Raw genomic sequence first — 14,869 nt, forward strand, 5'->3', positions numbered from 1 at the left:
AAAAAAAAAAGGTATTTGTACACTGAGAAATGACTAAAACCAATGTCCAGAAATACCATGCTGCTTCCAAGAAAAGAAACCTTGCAGCAAACAAAAACACATTTAGCTTAGGGAGTTAGGACTACCCCCAAATCTAGCCATGCAGGTATACATAAAGCTGCACTCCTTCTCTGCCCCAAAAGATCCACAGCTCATCAGCAACATCATTCCCAACCTCATATGAAATATTATGTACAAAGGTATATAAAATCAATATATGACAAGATAGCTTTCTCAAATTTTTATAAGTAGACAGCTTCCAAAAATTTTAGTAGTTAAAAACATCTGATTTGAAGACTCTCAAAGTAAATAACTCGGTATTTACAAGCACTAGTAGAATCTGTAAAACCAGGACTAGTTAATAGCTGCTTAATGATTATTACTCCTCGGCAAAGAATTCATAGCTTAGCACGTAACACACACAGATGCAATTTACGTATTTATTTATTCCAACCTTCTCTAGTCAACTGTTGCTGCCTTATCCCTTGCTTATAAGTCAAAGAACTACCAGAAGTGGATTCTAACTGGCTATGATATTTGACCAGTTACCAGGAGCCTAGTGTTAAGTTTCTCTTTAGTGATGTTCCTCTACAACTAGACCACATAATAAAATAAATCCCTCCACCCTTCTTTTTTGCCAATTCAAATTTTACTCAAATTTTAGCTCAAGCTGAGAAGCTGGTCACAATATTCTCTCCTGATTATCTCAGAAACATAGTAACTCTAAGACACTTCTGCCACATTAGCCAAGATAAATCTGGAATTTCATTGTTTTTAACTAATCTGGATTTTAATTTAACTGTATCTTACAATTAATTGTGTGGAGGCTGTCTGAAAAGTTGCAGAACTGGTCAGTGTCATGAAAGAGTTTATCTTTCAAGTGACAGCTTCTGACAGCGTGCAAACACAAGGCAGCAATGGTGAGGGTTTTGTTTTTAAGGTACATTTAACTGCAAACAACAACAAAAAAATTCAAACCAACCATTCCTATCATAAGCTTTCTGGTGATTTATGGTTTACCAACTGAGCAAGGTTACGCAACACTGCATGCCTTTAGACGCATTATTTCAGCTAGTTGAGATTTAATTAAGATCACAGACTCTAAAATCCCTGTCAAATGAAAATGCAGAGAAGACAATACACTATATAACCTCATGCAGAATGTTTCCATTCCATCCTCTGGAAAAATATGAGTTAATCCGCGTTTCTATGGCTGCAGACAAAAGTTCACTAATTTTGTTTTCTTTTGACACCTGGGTTGTTTTCTATTGTATGTCATGAGATCATTCCCTTCCAGGGAGGGAAGAAGAAAATCGAGAGTGAAACATGTTGCAGAAAACGCACTTGACATTACCATCCGACATTATCATAGCTTACCTATGATGTCATCACATTTTCATACCATCAGCCCATGATTAGGAAAGTTTCATTTTAATGAAATAAATTTATTTAAAAACACAACACAAATAGGAAGCCTACCTTTCCTGAATTACTCAGATTAAAAAACTGACAGGTTAGGCTTCTCATTTCCTTAACTGACCAACTTTTTATCAGCTGAACTGCACATAGGAGTAGGAAAGAAAGTTCTTAGGGTAAACAGGAGAATATAAAGCCCCTTGCTTTCATTCTAAGCATAGTCCTGGGGGAGGGGGTGTGGAACAACAACAACAAAAAAAATCCCCACAAATTTCTAGATTTCTTCTTATGTATGGATACTGACCCATTTTCTTAAAGAAAAAAAAAATCATGTGTTTTTATTTGCATCATCTTAATATTTAGTTGCTTATCTCATGCCTTAGAAATGACAGGTGCTTGCAGTCTCGCTCTTGACAGGCCACTACACAAATAACTGTCTTGCCTGAAAGGGCTAATGCAGTACTAATGAACAATAAATCAACTTTGATTATCAAGTGTCAGCCCAATCCGTTTTCAGTTCAACTCTATCACATCCCAGAGTAAGTCAGCCACTGTCTCTGGGTAGGCAGTCTGTATTTTGGTTTCATTTTTACACACTTTTCACTGAAATGTGTCAGGCAGCTACAAAGAATCACATAAAATAGAAGTAGACATTTTTTCAATTTATGCGAAGGGTATTCAGAATGTGCTTCTGTCTTCATTTGGTTTACTTAGTGTTAAGTCCTAACATCCAAGAACGCTTTGCATTCTTTCAAACAACAGTAACAGCAACACATCAAATCCTAAACTAGAATCTCAATGGGATCATGTTTGAGGTCTTTGACAATGACATGCTAGCTTGAACACTTTACCACATAACCATCTCTGACTGCACATACACATTCCTCTTAGAAAATCTTTTACAAACAAACGAACAAAAAAGCAACACCGGGCCACTTATAAAATAAAAAAACTTCACTTGATTTAAAGTAAAAAAATTATATATATATATATTTTTTGGCTTCTTTAACACTGACTTCCTAATGATAAAATAAATGCAACTTATTTTTTTCTTAGGCAGATTAGTCATTGATAGTATGATTCACATTTCCTGTTATCAGGCTTAATTTTTCCCCCAAATGTGTCACTTTCAGAATGTTGGAATCTATGGAAATTAGGTGATTTGCATTTTTAAATTGGCTTGATTAGAACATTTGGTCTGTGTGGACAAGAATATAAAATTATTATATTTTCCTTATAACTGGTAGGCCTTGAAGGAGTTAATCCCAAAGAGGAAGAGTCTATATGTACTTTGCTCTAAAACTTTACCACCTACTTCCTAAAGGCCCCCTCCTTCCCATCACGACTCCCGGGGGGCGGGGGAAGTCTCCTTTCCACTGACCGTCTTTCAGGCAGTTTTGACAGTTGAGTTAGTTACATTCAGAGCCCGGGAAGATTGTGGAGTACCCCGTGGCAATTCTTCAGCCGGCTGCACGTCCTAACCCAAACCCTGCTCCCTACTTAATTAATCGGCAAAGTAATGCACCAGACGCCAGAGACTCCCCAACCTGCCCGAGTGTCCCTTAGTTCGCCTGCCTGTTTTGGTGTGGGGCTTTATTCCTCCCCCCTCCCCCTCTTTGCTGTGTGTGAACTCCTTGAATCTGAACAGCTAAGCTGAAAATAGCCTAGACAGATATAGAAACAAAACTATCAGAAGCAACGAAACATCCACACGGGTTACACTGAGATGGAAGGCTCCTTGTATATTTCACACGCTCTGAAAGTGACATAAATCACACCCCAGATACGTCCCCGAATGGAGTGATGGCGAGGGCTTTACCAAAGTGGCTGCGTGAAGGCCAGACCAGCAGAAAATGAATCGCAAACGAAAAAGAGAGCGAGAGCGCGAGAGCAACACACAAGCAGGACTTCCTCCAACTCTCCAGTACACCCCACCCATGAACATTTAAAAAAAAAAAAAAAAAGGGAGAGAGAGAGAGAGAGAGAAAGGGGGGAAAGCCTCTCTCTCTCCAGGACCCACAGGCCTGTAGCTCCTTCATCCCACCTCTTCACTCCCTCCCCCGCCTCCACTTCCAGAGCGCAACTCCCACCCAAGTTGGTAAACAGCAATTGTTGTTATTATTTTTTAAAAAGATTCAACTTGGAAACCCTCTGGCGCTCCAGCCTTCCCCAGCGAGGCCCCAGGAAGCTGGCACCGCGGAGCCCGGGGAAGGAGGGCAGAACGGCAAAGATCAATCATAGGGACCAACCTGACACTCTCCATGTAGCCGCCAGGCGCGCGGAGCCGGCTCGGGGCGCCCGCGCGGGCCGGGCGTGGGGTCCGGCGGCCTCGGCGTGCAGGCGGACTGCACGCGCGCAGGGGCGCTCCGGCTCGCGGGCTGACAAGACGCGCCGCGCCGCGCCCACCCGCCCCGCCCTGCTCCACCAATCACAACCCGCCTCTAAACACCCCGCGCCGCGCCGCGCCGCGCCCCACACAATGGGCTCCGCGGCCCGCTCCCCGCGCCCGCGCGCCCCGGCCCCCTCCGCGCGGCAGGTGAAATCACGCTCCGGCGAAATCCTGCTTTTGTCTCTAGAGCAACTCCTCTTAATTGCTGTTAACCCTTTGACCTGCCTCCGGCTGACGTCTGGGAAGCCCGGCGCGGCGCGCATCTCTCCCGCCGGCCGGGGCTGCGGGTTTGGGGCTTGGGGCTGGGTTGCGTGCTTGGTTCGTCTTGGAAACTGACAAAGAGTTGTCCCAACCTTTCGGAGGACCCCGAGAGGCAGAGGAGGGGAGCCGGCGCGCCCCGCGCACCCCCCGATTGCTCCGAGCAACTGTTCAGAATCGGAAGGGGATGCGGGGCTCCAAGGCAGCGCAGAGAAGCGCTTTCCTCGAAAACGGCCTCTGCTGAGAACTTTCGCTTCAGGACGAGGGTTTCACCAAGCCTCGGCCTCCCCCCACCTCACCCCCCCAACCGCTCCCCACCTCCTTTCTTTCCAAGAGTCGGGCTCGCCAAAGCGTGCTTGTGCGCGCGGAGGAAAACTAACCCGACACGGGGCTTGAAATAAATAACAACCGAACGTGCCTCGTCGCTGAACCGAGCTACTTCCCCTCTAGAACGACAGCTGCTCGAGAAGGCATCTGCTCCAAGTTCGCTAAGAAATAATTCTTTAAATTCCTTTTTTATTTATACAACAACAGCAACAACAAAAGCTACTCTCAGTAAGCACTTGAAGAGGACCTCTATCAGAAATAGTCACTGCTCTTTAATGCTATTTAAAGCTGAGTATGGTGTTAAAAAAAAAGTCACCAATATGCTAAACTTTGTTGGCTCAACTGGCAAGATCTGAATGCCAGGTTAATCCAATCATTTTCGGCAGCATTTATCATCTTTAAATTTAGAGAGAAACTTCTTGGCCTATACTTTAAAAAAAAAAAAAAAAAAACCTCAAACGTTTTTATTTATTATTTTTTTCAAAAAAAGGAAAACTAGTGACCCCAGGGATTACCTATTCTCCCTCAATTAAAAAAAAAACAAAAAACAAAAAGACCACAAATCCTAACGGGGCAGTACCAGGAGTTTTACTTGCACGTGTTTTTCCATTTGAAGCGTTTAATGCAGGTAACTACAAACCAGGAAGTATATTGATAATATTTCCAATCAAGCAAATGCCTGAATCTCAATAAGGTCAGCGGGGGCGCAGAAAATTCCCCCATCAATCTGGCTGCAAAAGAGACAAAAGCTTCAGTTGACTGTCAACTTATGATCCGATGTTAAATGGGTGCATGGCAGGTCACTCTCCACCCTAAAGTGTTTTTGTGTCAGACAACAAATTTATTAATGGCATTTTTCAGGTCACAAAAAATGTGACCCCACCCTCTCATGAATATTCAATGGAGGACTGAGGGTGTTCCTTTTTGGGGAGAAGGGCCCTAAATCTGCCAGAATGTACCTGGAATCAGGAGACTTCTGACTCTTAAAGAGACAAGACACTCTTCCGGGAGGGGCTGCCAGAGCCCCCAAAAACAGGAAATAAAAATATAGGAAGTTCCCTTCAACCAATGCACAGTGAGAAAGTAGAAATGGTCATTTCAGAATACACTTGATTGTTTTCAAAGGTATTCAAATTAACTTGAGATATGATGTCTGTGGACAAAATGGGGTGCAACTCTATAGGCAATTCATGTTTTTCAAAGACGAGTTCTTGGTGAAGCATCCATAAAACTCAGGCATGCTTTTACAAGTTGGACTAACTCCTTTGCAGGTCAGTGTTTATCAGCTAAGTCTCCGAAGCATCAGAACAAATAACAAACAAACAAGCAAACAACAAACATTACAGACGCTTATGAGCCAGCCTGTGGAGACAGCCTTACACAAAATAATTAGAGAGTGACGCAAGGCGCTGGTTACACAAGCACTAAATTGCACAGCGGTGGCTTTGAGCACCATGGGACCACAGAGAAGGGGGAGATCAGCTTGAGCAGGAGAGGTCTGGGAAGGCCCCTTGGGGAGGTGGTGTTTAAAGGACTGATGGTTTGGATTGTCGGGGAGGGGGTGGTGGTGGTGTGACGGTTTGGAGAGGGAAGTAATTTAGCAAGCTAACTCAGAGGCCACCTGGAGCCTTCCCACCCTCTCTCCAAACATGACATGGTGACTCACGTACTACTTCTAGGTAAGGAAATGTAGCATCGGTGATAAACATGGAGAAGCTGTGTATATGCCCAGGCCATTTTCATTTGATTCGGGACTCTCTCAGGATCCCTTTCCTTGTGGTCCTGTCAACCTGTGCTGTTTCTGGGATTCGGTGAGAACTAAAATCTTGCACTGCTGAAGCACAATTGAAAATGTTAAAACCTATGGTTAAAACTTAGAAGACTCAGTTAATATCACTGATTCATTACCAAGAGGGCCAGGTTGCTTTGGAGAAGGCTAGGTCAGAAAGCAATTCCTCTCACCCCCAAACAGCAGCATCTGTATTGTGGGAGCTTTAGAAACAGGGTCTCTTTTAATTGTCCTAACTTGAAAAGAAACGGCAATTCCCACTTCACAGAGGACAAAACTAAGGTTCAGAAAGCCAACTGTGATTTTTTTTTTTCACCCTCTAAGAATCAAACATACCTAACTAAGCACTGAGGTCCACAAGGGGAAGCAGATATAGAAACCAACTTTCAGAAAAAGAATGGCCATGATAGCTTAAAATGAATACCTGGGGGGGGGGGGAGCTAATGTTAAAGGAAGAGTGAAGGAAATGCTAAATACCATACTTAAAAATATTTTTGATGCCCACATCCTAACACCCACAACAGATACAGCCCTTGTTCAAACACCACATATTAAGAAACCTGTCAGTTGCTAAATGAGTCCATTGTGCAGCTGGCTGTGTACTTAAGAATAGATTACTATGATCCCACACCAAACTCTAACCACCAAATAACACACCTGGGACTAAAATCATGTATTATACTTGGTTCTGCTGAGCCTTAGCCTTGAACGCTGGAAAAAGTGAAAGGTTTTACTGCCCATTCAGAGCCCTGAAGGGAGAGAAGATGCATTAAATGAAGAGTCAGAAGGAGCGTGTTGTCAGTACATTATTCCTACATGCTGATAAATGACATGGCAGGGAAGGAGACACTGGCCATGGTTCCTGGCCCACGTGGTCCTCAGCTCCAGATGAGGTCCTGCCTTGCCAGCAGCTGCTTGAAAATAACCAAGGAATGGACACGTGAATGGACACTGGCTCCCATATATCCAGCAACAGTGAGAGTGGGAGACCTCCTCAGATACAGTCAGTTATGGTACCAGGTTCTCATGGGTAACTACTGCGACTTCTGTTGCCAGAAAGTTCATCTGCCAGACTGAGTGAAATAAAAATTGATGAACAGTTTGATGGGCTGAAAAATCAACTGTGTGACCAGAGGCCAAGATGGTAATTCAATTGCCCATCTTTTTCCAAACAACGCTTGCATTAACACTTGCTCTCTCTTTTCCAATTAATTTAGGGGAGTACCCAAAACTGGTATTCTGAAATGAAGGAACTTAAAGAAACGTGACCGAGTGACTGTTGCTACAGAGAAAATGGTGAATCCCTCACTGTAGTAACAGCCTTGATGACCTGCCCAGGGAAGTGAGTCCCTCCAGAGGGAGCCCTGCTTTATTTAGTCTTTCTGAGGCCTCCAAAGACCGCCAACCAGCTGCCAATTACAGGTACTAAATTGTAACACCAATGCCCGAATACTGAGATTTGGGCACTTGTCTCCAAGGAACCACAGCTCCTTCTTGATTTAAGTGCTTTTACTTAAAAACATAAATTAATACATCATCTATCTACAGGGAGCTAAGGCAGTCAGCTCCGTGTCGATACCGTTTATGTCGCGCTTAAGTCTATGCTGACCATACAGGTCATTATGTCTTTTAAGATTTTATTTATTTTATTTCAGAGAATGTGAGCAAGCATGAGCGGGGGGGTGGGGCAGGGGGACAGAGAGACAAGCAGACACTCTGCTAAGCAGGGAGCCTGACATGGGGCTCGATCCCAGGACCCTGAGATCATGACCCAAGCAAAAGGAAGATGCTTAACCGACTGAGCCACCCAGGTGCCCCTAAATATGTTGCTTTTGGTCTGTGCCTGCGTGACCAGGGGAAAGGACTATGCGTTCCTACTGTTCCATAGGAGTTTAAATTTCTCTTTTTGACGCCTTCTACACTGTCAGGACCATCTTCATTTAATGCAACATTTTATAATGCCAGTGCTCCTGGTTAATTTATATATACACAATTACATGTCAACATTCCCGTGACTTAGGAACATGATGAGGAAATAAGCTATGGAAAACATTTACCCCCCCTCCAACCTTCCTCATTCTAAATATCAAGACACTCAGAAAACAAAATCATATGTAATCACCAGTAAACAAAATCTTACACAGAAAGAAAAATGGCTACATCCCGTCCTAAGTCTGCATCTCATGGACTGTAACAAATTATTCTCTCTCATTTACGATAAAACTATAATCCCTTGTTTTAATAAAATGTAAAATGTGTTAGTGAACGGCTTCTGCCATAAGGTGAGAACAGATTACATGGAAATGTGCAAAGTTCTCAAAAGGTACATGTTTGGGGGCAGGAAAGCGTTTCCCAAAGAGCTTCGTCCTTTGGGTATCAGGAAGAACGAATCGTTAGACCATCAAGTGTGAGTCCGTATTTCCTCTCCAAAGAGTAACAGCGTTCCTGGCACACCCCCACGCAAACCCTCGGATTTAAGCGTAAGAAGAACTGGATCAGCGAAGGGACAAGAATAGATGGCTCTGGGGGCATGAAATGACATTTGAATATTTTTTTGAACGTTCAATTATGGAGAAATCGCTGAAAATCTGATAAAGGCAACTGGCCACCTTTATTTAGTAAAGTCAGCTTTTCCGGAGACGTGGGGCGTGCAGCAGGCCTGGAAAGAGGCAGAGGGAACGTGTTGCATCTCGCCCTCCAAAGGAGGCTCACAGGTCTCCCTCCCACTGCAACGCCACCCTCCTGTGACCCTAGGTTGACACACCCTCCTAGCAAAACCTTCTTTACGCCTGCCCTCTGCTGGTAAGCCTGCCAGAATTAGGAAATTTTGACTACCTCCATTTATTCAAAAGACAACTTTTCAAAGCTGGAGAGAAATGAACTGTTAACTGGAATATATAAATTAAGACACTTAAAAAACTGGGGGAGGGACCAGGGCCGGTGAAATATGGCACTTTTAATGTAAAAATGCACATTCGTCTCGTCGATTGCCGGCCGGATCACAGCCCAGAAGTGCCAAACTCTACATTTTAGCTTGCCTAAGAGAACAACCTGTATTACTGTCGGGCATCTTGCCTTCTCTTTTGCTCCCTCTCCGGGGAGAGCCTGTCGGCGCGTTTTCAATAAAACACCTTCTTAGCAGTAAAGGGCCACTGTTCCCAATTCAGTGGTCCCTAAGGTTTCATGATACAGTATATTTAACTGACTCGAAGCGCAAGTTTTCCTCTGGCATTCATAAGATCCACATAAAGGAAAGGGGGGAAAAGCCAAAGAAGAGCTTTTGCCTCTCCTTTGTTTAAATAAGCAAACAGTTAACTTTGAGACTGATTAGCTGACATGACTTAAACACAAAACAACGGGACGCGCTCCCATGCCCTCTCCCCCACTCCGGGGAACCCTCTGCACGTGCGGGCCAGACAGGCCTGCGGGAGGGCTCTGGGCATTAGGGGGTAAATTTCCGCAGCAGTGTGCAGGGGTTTAACGGTGCAGCTCCTGTCAGTGTCAATGGAAAGCACGAGGCCTTACAAATCCCTGCATACCATTTCAAAAATATATCTCCAAGACGGGAAAATGAAGCTTAGCAGTTGCAACCTCAAAAGCATTCAGGAAGTAGCACTCTTGACAGCGCTTTAGATGCCGAGTAAATGCTCTTATAAAGAACACCCAATCCAGCCGACAATAAATCTTACGCCGGGGAAGCCCGCGCCGGGCTGCGGAATCCCCTCCGAAGATAATTGCCTTCCACACTGTGTGGCAGAGAAACTGCAGCACGGCAAACATTTTCTGGAGCCCTGGAGCTCCCCGTGGATTTGCTTTCCTTAACAGGCACCGATTTTAGACACACACACACACACACACACACACACACCCCTATCTTTCGGAGAGACCCTCTAAAAATCCAAAGGTTTGTCTTCTTTTCTAAAGAAAAAGTTAGGAGGCTGGTTCGCAGGGGCCGGGGCGGCCCCGGGGAGGCTGGGAAGAGGGGCTACATGGAGCCACTCCGGAGCAGAACGGGAAGCAGGCATCAAGGTATGCGACTGTCCGTCTCCACTCCCCACCCGCTGGAGGCTCCTGCAGTTTCCAAACGGTTCCAAGGGCTGGGACTCACCCGGCCAGCCCATAAGGAGGTAGGCAGACTTTTTCCTAGTCCTAAATGCCCTCAGGCAGTCTGTCTAACCCTGAGATGATGCAGGAGCACTGGGATCTGACAGAGGCTTCTATTAATGACTTTACCATGAATTAACAGTGCAACTGTGGGCAAGTCACTTCACCTGTCTGAGCCTACACACTTCACCTACACAAAGAGAAAAACCTAGGAGCTACCCTGCCTGGTTTCTGAAACAGTAACAGGAACAACTGTCATTATTGATAGCTTGTCCTTCACCAGGTACACATTTTACACAAACACAGCATTAAGCTTTGGGTACTTTATGGCTTACAATTAAGGTCACATATAAAGCATAGAGAAAACTAGTTAAAAAATATAAATAGGATTTCAGAGGCCAAGAATCCTGGACACTACCGTGTCTACAGTAAATCAGGGAATAAAGAGAAGGAAAACAAAAAATGTTTGGCAAACAACTTGAAAGCCCTGATTCTGATGCTCCGGAAATCATAGCCCCGGTGAGACCTTGTGAAGGAAGGATTACTGTACCCACTTCACAGATGAAGAACTAGGCTCTGAGAGTTGCAATTACTTAACCGATGTCTCACAGACAGTTGGGGGAGAAGAGGCAGTTGAATGGCTCTCAGACCTGGCTTTTGCCCTACCTGGCAAGCAGCAGAGGGGGCTGGGGACGGAACGAAGCCTGGAAGAACAAAGAGGCTGCTTCATTTTTACTGCCTCGGGAAAAACTGTGCCCAAGGGTCAGCATGACTGGAACCCGAGACAGTAAGGGTAAAACTCTGATATCCTCCCTTGCTGACAGTGACAAGCCTGACAGACCACATACATGCAAAAATGCCCGAGTCTGGCAGGATGAGGGACCCGGGGTTCACGTGTTCTCCTAACTTCTCCTTCAGGGAGGAGCTTCCACAGCTGAGAGAAGACACACACACACACACACACACACACACACACACAGACTTTGCCCCTCATCTCCTTCAGTCCCATCAGTGGGTACCAGGCAGTGGCCCAGGACCCTGGCCTCAAGGATGGCCAAGCTCTCCTAACATCTTAGATGTAACCATAAAACACCCTGGTACTGGGGCTTATTTTGTTCCTGATTATAAAATTATGGTAGTTCTGGAGAGAGTCTGCCATGGGTTCTAGCCCTGACGGCACCATTGCCTGACTGTGCTTTTGGTAAATTACAGTCTCTATGTGCCTCAGTTTCCTCCCCCATAAAGCTAAAACACACACACACACACACACACACACACCCCAATCAGAGTTCTCCCAGAGGGTTGTAACAAGGACTAAGTGACATAGGACAGGTCACTGCCTGGCAAACTATAAGCATTCTACTGTTTCCCCTCATTATTATCATTGTTGCTATATACTGCTTTTCCTTCAATTTCCTCCTTCTGCTATAATGAAATACCCGAAGGCAAAAGATTTCTTCACTATCTCAGACTCATTCTTCTGGGTGCATAGATTCTAACTACAGGATTTAAGCAAGAACTCTTATATCCAATTAATCTTAACAATGGGAGAAGATAGTTGCTGGTCACTGTTTTTTCAATCCAGGGTAACAAGGTCCTAGACCCCTTGGTCTTCCCCAGCAGGCAAATGGCAACCTTGCATCAATCCCCGGGTGACTGGGTGGGCCAGCGCCAGCAGCCAGCTCTTCACTTGGATGTGCGAAGGAGTCTGGTGGTTTGTTCAATGAGTTCTCAAGGACACACTGGAATCAGCTACAGTGGGGTATGCCCCGAGTGCTGAGAACATGGGGGCTGGCCAACATGAGACCTAATTCATGGAACCTTCATCCTATGATTTTATAATATGTTGCTACTATTGTCTCTGGGAAGGAAAGCCTTAGCATTCTGTGCTCTAGAGATTACTCAGCTTGTACTCAATTATAATGACCCAATAAGCTGATTTTAGGATTCTTTTCAAAGTTGCCAACATTCACATTCTCCAAAGCAAGGAATGGAGCCCTGTTAGTGCTGTCAGAGCCCAAGTCCTACCACCAGCCATCATGTTATCATTTGCTGAATTTGAAAAAAGATGCATGGGCAGAAAGCAGGGAAGAGGGGTTCCTTCCTGGGCCTGGGGGTAAGGGGACTTTTAAATGAAGACAGAGATGAGGCTGCATATCTAAAGTTGACGCTCTGTCCCGGGCAGCAGGGCAAGGCGGTGTGGGGAAGGCAGTTTCAGCGACTGGGAACAGGAGGTGCAGGCATTCCAAGGGGGAGAACATGAACCATCGCACCAGGGAACTGTGAAGTCCTTACCGGGACTGGGGGTTAAAATTCATCCTGGACCTCCTTTCCTTTGAGACCAGGGTTTTCCTCCTTTCCCAGCATCACCTGTTCTCCCTATCCCCCAAAATGTGTTCAATTCTTCCTCTGCCATTCTTCACGTTTTGGGCATGGTCTCTGTTCTGCATCTCTATCATGTCCAATATTTAACTTGATCTCTCTTAGTCTTGACCTCAGCTAGCTCAAGCGCGCGGGCACGCACACACACACGCACACACACACACACACACACACACACACACACACACAAGTCTGCAGAGTTTGAGGTGCTTTATTCCTATCCTGCCATGCTCTCACAGTGTGGTTCTGAAGTTTCTGACCCCAAGATTTTGACTGAGTAGACCCGTGATATGCCTCTGTACTGTTCTGGATGGTGAGTCTGCCAGGGACTGGGAACCACCAGCATAACGTTAAGAAGCACGGACTCAGGAATTTGATATTTTGGTCATGAAAGCATTTTTAAGTAACACTGGGTCAGATACAGATATCTTATTATGCAGTTAGTTAGAACGAAAGCATGAAGAGAATTCACATCCAAACAGGGACAAATGTAGAAAGCATCCAGGACGCACGCTCATCCCCGAGAAGAGGACGCAGAGCTCTAACAAAACCAGCCGTGTCTGGACCTCCACTGGCCTTGCACTCCTCACTCTCTCTTTGCAGCACGGGTGCAGTCACTGGACCACGGGCTCCAGTCTTAGAGCTCTTTTCCTGAAGGCAGCCTAGCTGTGTTGGGGCGAAGGCAGCATCTGTTCACTTCTACTCTCTTGCTCCTTTTCAACTAAGATGGGGCAGAAAGGACAACCGAGGTCCTGTCTATTTCCACAAAAGTTTAGAGAAGAAGAAATGAGCCAAGTCTACACAAAAACCAAAAGCCATTCCTCCATCAGGCAAATTGTCCTCCTCGACAGAAATACACACACACACACACACACACACACACACACACACACACACACGAGCAGACTAGCTCCACATAACGTAGCAATGTCACTACTATGGGAACTCCACTGGGCGAAGTACCACTATTCTGATGAACCACATCCAGCATTTAGAGTCAATGCCAGTAATTTCTGCATTCTACCAAATGGGGAATGAGCTCATCAAATATAAAAAAAAAAGTGCCCTGTACATAAGGGCCCCTGAACAAATACTTGATTAATTTATAAACGAATGAATAAACGAATGAATGAGTTAATGGTTTCTTTTTTTTTCTCTCCTTCTTTTGCATTTATGTTTCACACATTGTACTATCTCTAAACTATAAGCTCCAAGAAACAAATAGTGCTAAGGAAAAAATAACTAGCTACATGTTAAATAATAGCATCTGTTAAAAAAAAAAAAAAAAGGCCCCAAATGGAGTTGCTTATTCCAAGCTCTAAAGCACCATACTGACACTTAACTATAGTTTCAGCTCTCTCAGAAACAGAATCCTATACCAGTCTGTCAGGAATCACCTGGTTGGCGCTCGTTAAGTAATCTGCCTGACAGACCCTTGTCATCCCGCAAAGGAAAGAAACTTGGCAAAAGCACCTCGCTTTTTGCCCTAAGTTTCTTGTTCCTGTTCCCTTCTGCCTATAAAATTTCCTGCAGCTCCTCAGAGCTCCTTTCTATCTGCTAGATTGGATGTTACCCAATTCGAATTGATTTTTACTCAAATAAACTCTTACAATTTTTAATATGTCTCACTTTATCTTTTAACAGTTCTGCTCTAAAAGGAGGGGTGTGAAGGAGACCTCCCCCCACCCCCACGACCCCCCCCACGATCCCCAGGAGCAATGAACGACTAGACGTAGGTACCCGCTGAGCTCCCTGGGCTTGCTCTATTCTCGCGGCCTCTGGACGAAGTAGTTAAGTTCACCCTGGATCCTACCTCTGCGGTTTTTACATTATGAATGTCAGACTTTATTTGAACATTTCTTTTTCTAGACTAGGCCCAGAAACGAGCCAGAGTCAGACTGGGTCTGACTTAGAAACTGTACGGGTTCTGGGGCCGGACTGGGTCCAACTCGAAAATCAGACTGGGTCTGGGGACAGACTGGGTAGGACTTCAGCGGGACTAGGTCCAGTGTGAGACCTCAGGTGAACAAAATTTTATTCTAAGACTAAACAAGCAAATTAACCTTACCAAAGAGAATCTTTAATTACAAAGGCCACAGTGGAGAACTTTGAAACTTATCTACTTACAAAAGTGTCCTAGAGAAGAAGGCATCATAGCCAAGTAT

At 45.0% G+C, this 14,869-nt stretch overlaps 1 protein-coding gene across 19 annotated transcripts in view; it reads right to left on the bottom strand.

Annotated features, from left to right (window-relative positions):
• Positions 1–14,869, bottom strand: part of FOXP1 (forkhead box P1) — a 579,941-nt gene that overhangs the window by 101,434 nt on the left and 463,638 nt on the right. The window contains exon 1 of one of the 19 annotated variants that reach the window (XM_032359611.1): positions 3,705–3,862. The exons of the other annotated variants lie outside the window; for them this stretch is intronic. The gene's annotated coding sequence lies outside the window, so the exon portion shown is untranslated. Of the gene's footprint in view, positions 1–3,704; positions 3,863–14,869 lie in introns of those variants that run through there. 19 annotated transcript variants of the gene reach the window in all.

The sequence above is a fragment of the Mustela erminea genome, chromosome 1 (assembly GCF_009829155.1).
Source record: "Mustela erminea isolate mMusErm1 chromosome 1, mMusErm1.Pri, whole genome shotgun sequence".
NCBI lineage: Eukaryota > Metazoa > Chordata > Mammalia > Carnivora > Mustelidae > Mustela > Mustela erminea.